Below are 7,402 nucleotides of genomic sequence, written 5' to 3'. Positions count from 1 at the left end.
CAGGACAGGAATAAAGATGCAAACATAGAGAATGGACTTGAGGACACGGGGAGGGGGAAGGGTAAGCTGGGACGAAGTGAGAGAGTGGCATGGACTTATATATACTACCAAATGTAAAATAGCTAGTGGGAAGCAGCCACATAGCACAGGGAGATCAGTTCGGTGCTTTGTGACCACCTAGAGGGGTGGGATAGGGAGGGTGGGAGGGAGATGCAAGAGGGAGGGGATATAGGGATATATGTATACATATAGCTGATTCACTTTGTTATACAGCAGAAACTAACACAACATTGTAAAGCAATTATACTCCAATAAAGATGTTTAAAAAAATAAGATAAAAAAGAAAAATAAAACTGTTCTAAAAAAAATTATTTTGAAATAAAAGGAATGGGCGTGGTCCTGTGCCTCCTGAAGGGGGTCCCACTGCACCTGTGCCCAGGCTAGGGGCACCATCGCCCCTTGGTCTTTCCTTCAGTTTTTCCTCTCTACCCATCTCCCTCTGCTGTGCTTGTTTGTGCAGAGGGCTCAGTTCTGAGACTGTCTAAAGCCACTGGGAAAATGGTGGAAAATTCACCATCATCATTGCCAGAAAAAGCGATTTATGCCTTTGTTCTTAAGCTCCCAGTTTGGCTTCACACTCCATCTCCTGTGGGTCTTTATTCCTGAATCTTGGCTTAACTCCTCAGGCTTAAGCTTTTGGCCTCAAAAATATTGGACAGTTACATTATCTGTCCACCTCCTATTTCTTTTTTTTTCTGTCCATCTCCTATTTCTATAGTAAGTGGCTACAATAACCAGCTATGTACTCTTATTTGGAGTTCATACAGTCACAGATAAGTATGCTAAAAATCAACAGAAGAAATACCAAGAGAAGTCATCCCAGATATTCCTCTTGGTGAAGTAAATCAAGTGTTCTTTCTTGCAGCCAAAGAACTTTATACCCCAAACTGAGTTATATGTAGACTTAGTAACACAAAGCATTTATGTTTTTGAAATAGTAATTTTGACCACAATTATCTTACCTTTTCTCTTATTAATACCCAGTATTCAGATGTTAAAAAAAAAGTAAGTTGAACTTCTTTTAGATTAAGTTCTATTAATAATGTAAATGTTCTTAAATATTAGTTATTATGAATAGAATAAGTAAAATACTGCATTACCAAAAAATTTAAAAATAAATAAAAGGAATGAACTATTGATACGCACAACAACTTGGATGGATCTCAAATTATGTTGAGTGAAAAAAGTCAAACACAAAATATTACATTTGTATAACACTTTGATGTATAGCAATTTATATTAAAAATTTTAAATAACAAAATTACAGAGATGAAGAATAGATTAGTGTTTGCTAGGGGTTAGAGACAGAGAGAGAAGGAGGGCATGAGTACAAACAGAGCAGGAAGAATCCTTGTGATAATGAAACAATTCTGTGTCTTGACTGTGGTGGCGGTTACATGAACATACATGTGATAAAATTGCATAGAACTACATGCACACACATGCACACACATACACACAAGGGCATGTAAAGCTGGTGAAATTGGAATAAGCTTTGTGGATTGTACTAAAGTCATCTGCCTGGTTGTAATATGGTACTATGGTTATGCAAGATGTTACCATTGGGGTAAATGAGTAAAGAGTAAATGAGTAAAGGGTAAATGGAATCTCTCATTACATTTTTAAAGGCATTAGCTATTGCTTTTACTCATTCTTTTTAAAAAATTGACATATAATTTTTATGCCATAAAATTCACACTTTAAAGCTTATAATTCTGTCATTTTTAGTATATTCACAGTTATGCAGCTATCACCATTAATTCCAGAACATTTTCATCCCTCCAGAAGAAACCCTGTATGCATTAGTAGTCGCTCCCCATTCTCCCCTCCCCCTTCCTCTAGAAACTGTTAACCTACTTTCTGTATCTGTGGATTTGCCTATTCTTGATATTTCATATATGTGGAATCATACAATATGTGTTCTTTTGTGTCTGGCTTCTTTCATCTAGCATGTTTTCAAGATTCATGCAACTTGTAGCATGTATCAGTACTTTATGCCTTTCTGTGGTTGAATAATATTCCATGATATAGATATGCCACATTTTGTTTATTCATTCGTAATTGATAGACATCTAGATTGTTTCTACTTTTTGACTTATGAATAATGTTGCTAAGAATATTTATGTGCAAGGGTTTGAAAGTAGGTTTTCAATTTTCTTGGGGACATACCTACAAGCGCAATTTGGGGGCCATGTGGTAACTCTATGTTTAATTTTTTGAAGGACTGAAACAGTTTTCCAAGATGCTGTGCCATTTTACGTTGCCACCATCAGTGTATGAAAGTTCCAATTTCTCCACATCCTCACTAACACATGTTATTGTCTGTCTTTTTTTTTTTTTGAAATTTTTTTGATGTGGATCATTTTTAAAGTCTTTGTTGAATGTTACAATATTTCTTCTGTCCTACCTTCTGGTTTTTTGGGTTTTAGCCGGGAGGCATGTGGGATCCCAGCCCCCCGACCAAGAGATCGAACCCACAACCCCTGCATTGGAAGTCTAAGTCTCAACCACTGGACTTCCAGGGAAGTCCCTGTCTTTTTTATTTTTTTTTTAATTTATTTATTTTATTTTATTTTTGGCTGCGTTGGGTCTTTGCTTCTGCGCACGGGCTCTTATCTGGTTGTGGCCAGTAGGGGCCACCCCTCACCGAAGTGCACAGGCCTCTCACTGCGGTGGCCTCTCCTGTTGTGGAGCACAGGCTCCAGGCACATGGGCCTCAGCAGTTGTGGCACACGGGCTCGGCAGTCATGGCTCGTGGGCTCCTGAGCGCAGCCCCAGTAGCTGTGGCGCACGGGCACAGCACTCTGCGGCACGTGGGATCTTCCCAGACTAGGGTCCGAACCCGTGTCACCTGCATTGGCAGGTAGATTCTCAACCACTGCGCCACCAGGGAAGCCCTGTCTGTCTTTTGATTATTGCCATAGAAGTGGGTGTGAAGTGATATCTTATCGTGGTTTCGATTTTCTATTTCTTACGGACTCAGTTTTAGTAGCTTTTGTCTTTCTAGGAATTTGTCTGTTTCATCTCTGTTATCTAATTTGTTGGCATATAATTATTCATAGCTTTCCCTATAGCCCTTTTTATTTTTGTAAGGTTGATGGTCATGTTCTCTCTTTCGTTGCTGATTTTACTCATTTGAGTCTTTTCTCCTTTTATCTTTTTCAGTCTAGCTAAAAGTTTGTCAATTTTGTTGATCTTTACAAAGAACCAACTTTTGGTTTTATTGATTTTCTCTATTGTTTTTCTAGTCTCTACTTCATTTATTTCCTTTCTAATCTTTTTTTCCTCCCTTCCTTTACTTGCTTTGGTTCTAGTTTGCTCTTCTTTTTCTAGTTACTTCAGGTGAAAAGTTAGGTTATTGATTTAAGATTTTTCTTTCTTTTTAAATATAGGCATTTATAGCTTCTCTTTATATTCTTTTGCAACTTCATGTGAATCTATAATTATTTCAAGTTTTTATTTTAAATAAAAACATTTTAAAAAAGTATGTACTTATGCTATGCCAGGGGAGCTGTGTGTAGTGATGGCTCAGTCATTGCACATACCCTCAAGGAGCTTAGTCTAGTGGAGAAAGATAGATACAGAGTGATTTGAAAGATGAGGAGATGGCTGCAGAGAGGAAAAAACACTGAAGGATGTCCAGGGAAGCCATGAAGGCACAATTGAGGGCTTACATGAATTGAAGAGTGATGCTTTCATCATGGGAGTTCCATACTCAGAGAGACCAGTCCCTAAGGAGGTTGAGATTTCTGAGATTTTTAGGGACCACAGCTAAAGCCATTTGGGACAGGGATGGAACCACACTCTGATTAAGGCTAATGTTCCTAGCTGAGGTCTCTTCTCTGCAGCTCAAATGCTCAAAGATATCCCCATCTCCTACCAAGTCACTCAGAATGTTCAATATATGCAGATTGACTGCCTCTGAAGGATAGCAAGAATGATGTTTGAACAGGAAGGAAAGGCTAGAAAATTCGTTGGAGTTGCTAATATTTTTTAAAATTTCTTTTAAGTTTAATTTTGAAATAATTCCAGACTTACCAGAAAGTTGCAAAAATAGTACAAAGAACTACGAATACTCTTCACCCAACTTTCCCAACTCTCCCAAACGTTAACAGCTTGCACTGAATTGCTAACACTTTTTAATATTTATTAAAAAAAATTTTTTTGGACTAAGTAGCATTATTTTAGTTTATAAAGCAAAACAATATAAAGAGGTACACAGGTGAAAACTCTTGTTTTCGCCTCCGCCCTTCTACCTCATCATTCTCTCCCCTCACAAACACTCGTAATCATCTGGTTTTTTTTTTTTTTTTTTTTTGGCTGCACCATGCAGCTTGTTGGATCTTAGTTCCCCTATCAGGGATTGAACCCAAGCCCTCAGCAGTGAAAGCGTGGAGTTCCAACCACTCGGCCACCAGGGAATGCCCATCCATATATTTTTCTTTATGCAAAAATAAACAAAATATTTTTATACCTCCCCTTCTTCTCTTTCCCACCCAAAAAACTGTTCTGGACCTCACATTTATCATTTGACAATAGAGCTTAGAAAGATTTCCAAACCAGAAAATAGTAATGCTTTTTTTTTTTTTTTAATTTAAAAAAGACTTGAGGGACTTCCCTCGTGGTGCAGTGGTTAAGAATCCACCTGCCAATGCAGGGGACATGGGTTCAAGCCCTGGTCCAGGAAGATCCCACATGCCGTGGAGCAACCAAGCCCATGTGCCACAACTACTGAGTCCACATGCCACAACTACTGAAGCCCGGTCATCTAGAGCTGGTGCTCTGCAACAAGAGAAGCCACCACAATGAGAAGCCCTCTCACCGCAGCCAAGAGTAGCCCCCACTCGCCACAACTAGAGAAAGCCCGCGCGCAGCAACAAAGACCCAACGCAGCCAAAAGTAAATAAATAAATATTAAAAACAAAAAAGACTTCGGTATTTATCCCATTAGTATTTACCCCATCTCTGCCCCACCGTCCTCCATTATCGCTTTAGACATAGCTCATGCTTCCTCACTCTCTCTCCTGTCTAACCTCTATTGTTTAAATCCCCAATTCCCCAAGCATAGTTCATTCTCTGTGCTGACAAGCTCAGAGCTTTTACAGACCCCAGCCAGTATGACTGGAGCAAAGCCACCAACCCCCTGTGCCATCAGGACCATAGGGACACATTCAGAAGGGACAGCAACAGGATGATGATTGCCTTAGCATGAGCAATGCCCCAAAGAGATCACTCTGGGCCAAGAATAAAAGATGATATGGAACAAGGCCTTGTTGCCAAGCAACCCCAGAGGGGATGAAATTAACGCAGTCTGTTTTTCATGTAACTGCATCTCAGATGAAAGCTGAGGCCAGAGTTGATCCCATGCAAAATTAATAATTACCGTGTGATTCTTTCTTTTAAATGGCTGCTGCCAAAAGGCTGAGAACTGAAGAAACCAGTCCTTTTTTAAAAGGGGTGAGAGGGAGGGAAAAAAAAACAGAACAAGTAAATTCAGATGCTGTGTTTTTCCATTTGAGTCTTAGGTAGGAAATCAGGCATTTCTATCTGAGACTGCTGTTGAATCTGCCTGGTGGGAAACCTGCATTAATAGTAGATCCCAAGTTGACAAGATAATATGCACCAGAGAGCTGTGGAAAGATTTTTTAGAGGCGAGAGAAAGCTTCAGATCACTTGAGACCCTTTTAATCTCCTTTTCAGAAAATTTAAAATGTACTTTTCCCTATTAGTATGTTCAGAGAGGATAAATTACCATAAAAATAAAATATCCCTACTGCTTCCACCCACTCTCCCTAACTCCACACTAAAGGCTGAAGAAGAGCACAGCTTGATACGCTTAGTAACTCTTGCTTTTTGAGAGCTTATCAATATTAAAAAGACAAATGACATAGAAAAGAAGATTCCACCCCCACTCAACTTCTGCTGCATTAATTTGGGTAAATTAAATGTGTGGTTAGAGCAGAGCAATGGCCTTCTTACAAAAGAAACTTTTTGATTATTATTTTGTGGTTGTACAATAAAACATAACTCAAAAAAAGAATTTTTAGCTAAAGAAACTAATTTTATCAGAGAAGGAAAACTTTCTTCCTGAATGGGAGGTCTGACCCTAACTTCATGCTGGGAAGGTAGGAACCAAATTAGGTGTCTTCCTCACTGTTTATGCAGTATATTTATTATTAGCGTTGAGGCAGGACACTCTGTTGCTTCCCTTCTGCCACCCACCCCCTCACCTCAAACTGGTCCAGTTTGGGCAAATACCCTCCCAACCAGCTTGCCTCTGTGAAGCAATGAGTGTTTGCTGATAGAGCTGAGCAGAATGTACTAGAACATGGAGAAAACCAGATAGCAAAAAGCATATACACTTGATTTTTGGAACCTCTGTCATTTGCGGTCTCAGCAGGAAACAGATGCTACATTCAAACTGTGTGCTTTGAGGAGCATTTGATAAAGGCATTATTTACAAGGGTTGGTGGGGGAACCATAAAGGATTGATGTTTTCTTGGGCAGGTAACATTGGATTGGGAGTCATTATATGTCTAAGGCCTGAAGAAGTGAGAGAATTGGGAGGCAGAGGGGTAGTATGGAGGGGGCCTCCTTGTAAGAATGTAGCCTTCATGGGGGCATGTATACCCTGGTGTCACTTGCCTCCTTGTCTCTGATCTCTGGCTAGGGTTCCCTATTTGGCTGAACCCCACTGGAAGTCAGGGGATAAGGAAGCCTTTGAATGTAGTCAGTGTAGTTGAGCCTCCCAGGCATGGAGCATCGGGGAGAGAGATTGTGACACACGAAAGACAGCCAATGCTAAACCTCCGTTAATCTCTCTGGTTCCCAGTCTATTCAGTCATTCATTCAGCCAGCATTACTGATCACCAACTGTGTAGGCACTGTGCCAGGAGATACAGCAGCAAACAAGGCAGCCCTCCTGGAATTTACAATCCCTGTGGCTGTGTCAGCTGGGTGAGGCTCAAACTACAGCTCGACTGAAGGTTTAAGATCACACAAGCCCTCCACCTCCTAGCATGGTGATCGCATGACTTCTCTTACTCCTCTTCCCTCTTGGTCAGGAATAGAATTTGTCTTGTTACTATAAGTAGTGGTGGCAATGGGGGTGTGTATGTGTAGGTGTGTGTGCTAAGGCATGGGTTTTGAAAGCTACATACACAGAGGAGCCCAGAAAAAAGAAAACAGTTGGACATTAGGAAAGGCAGGAACAGTGGTAAAGCCAAGTCAAAGGCTCTTCACTCCAGGGCGTGGCCTTTAAGGACCCAGCTTCTACCTAAGCATATGCGCTCTGCTTCCTCCACATATACCCAGCTGCCATAGGTTTTGCCATTTTTCCATG

General features: G+C 40.4%; 1 pseudogene; it reads left to right on the top strand.

The window, feature by feature from the left end:
* The first annotated feature begins 266 nt into the window (after positions 1-266).
* On the top strand, positions 267-951 carry LOC114901027 (annotated as a pseudogene).
* Positions 952-7,402: the final 6,451 nt, after the last annotated feature.

This window comes from Monodon monoceros, unplaced genomic scaffold, assembly GCF_005190385.1.
Source record: "Monodon monoceros isolate NGI ecotype Baffin Bay Population unplaced genomic scaffold, NGI_Narwhal_1 Super_Scaffold_19, whole genome shotgun sequence".
Taxonomy (NCBI): domain Eukaryota; kingdom Metazoa; phylum Chordata; class Mammalia; order Artiodactyla; family Monodontidae; genus Monodon; species Monodon monoceros.
The sequence above is the reverse complement of the archived record's forward strand: the minus strand, read 5'-3'. Positions and strand labels throughout refer to the sequence as shown.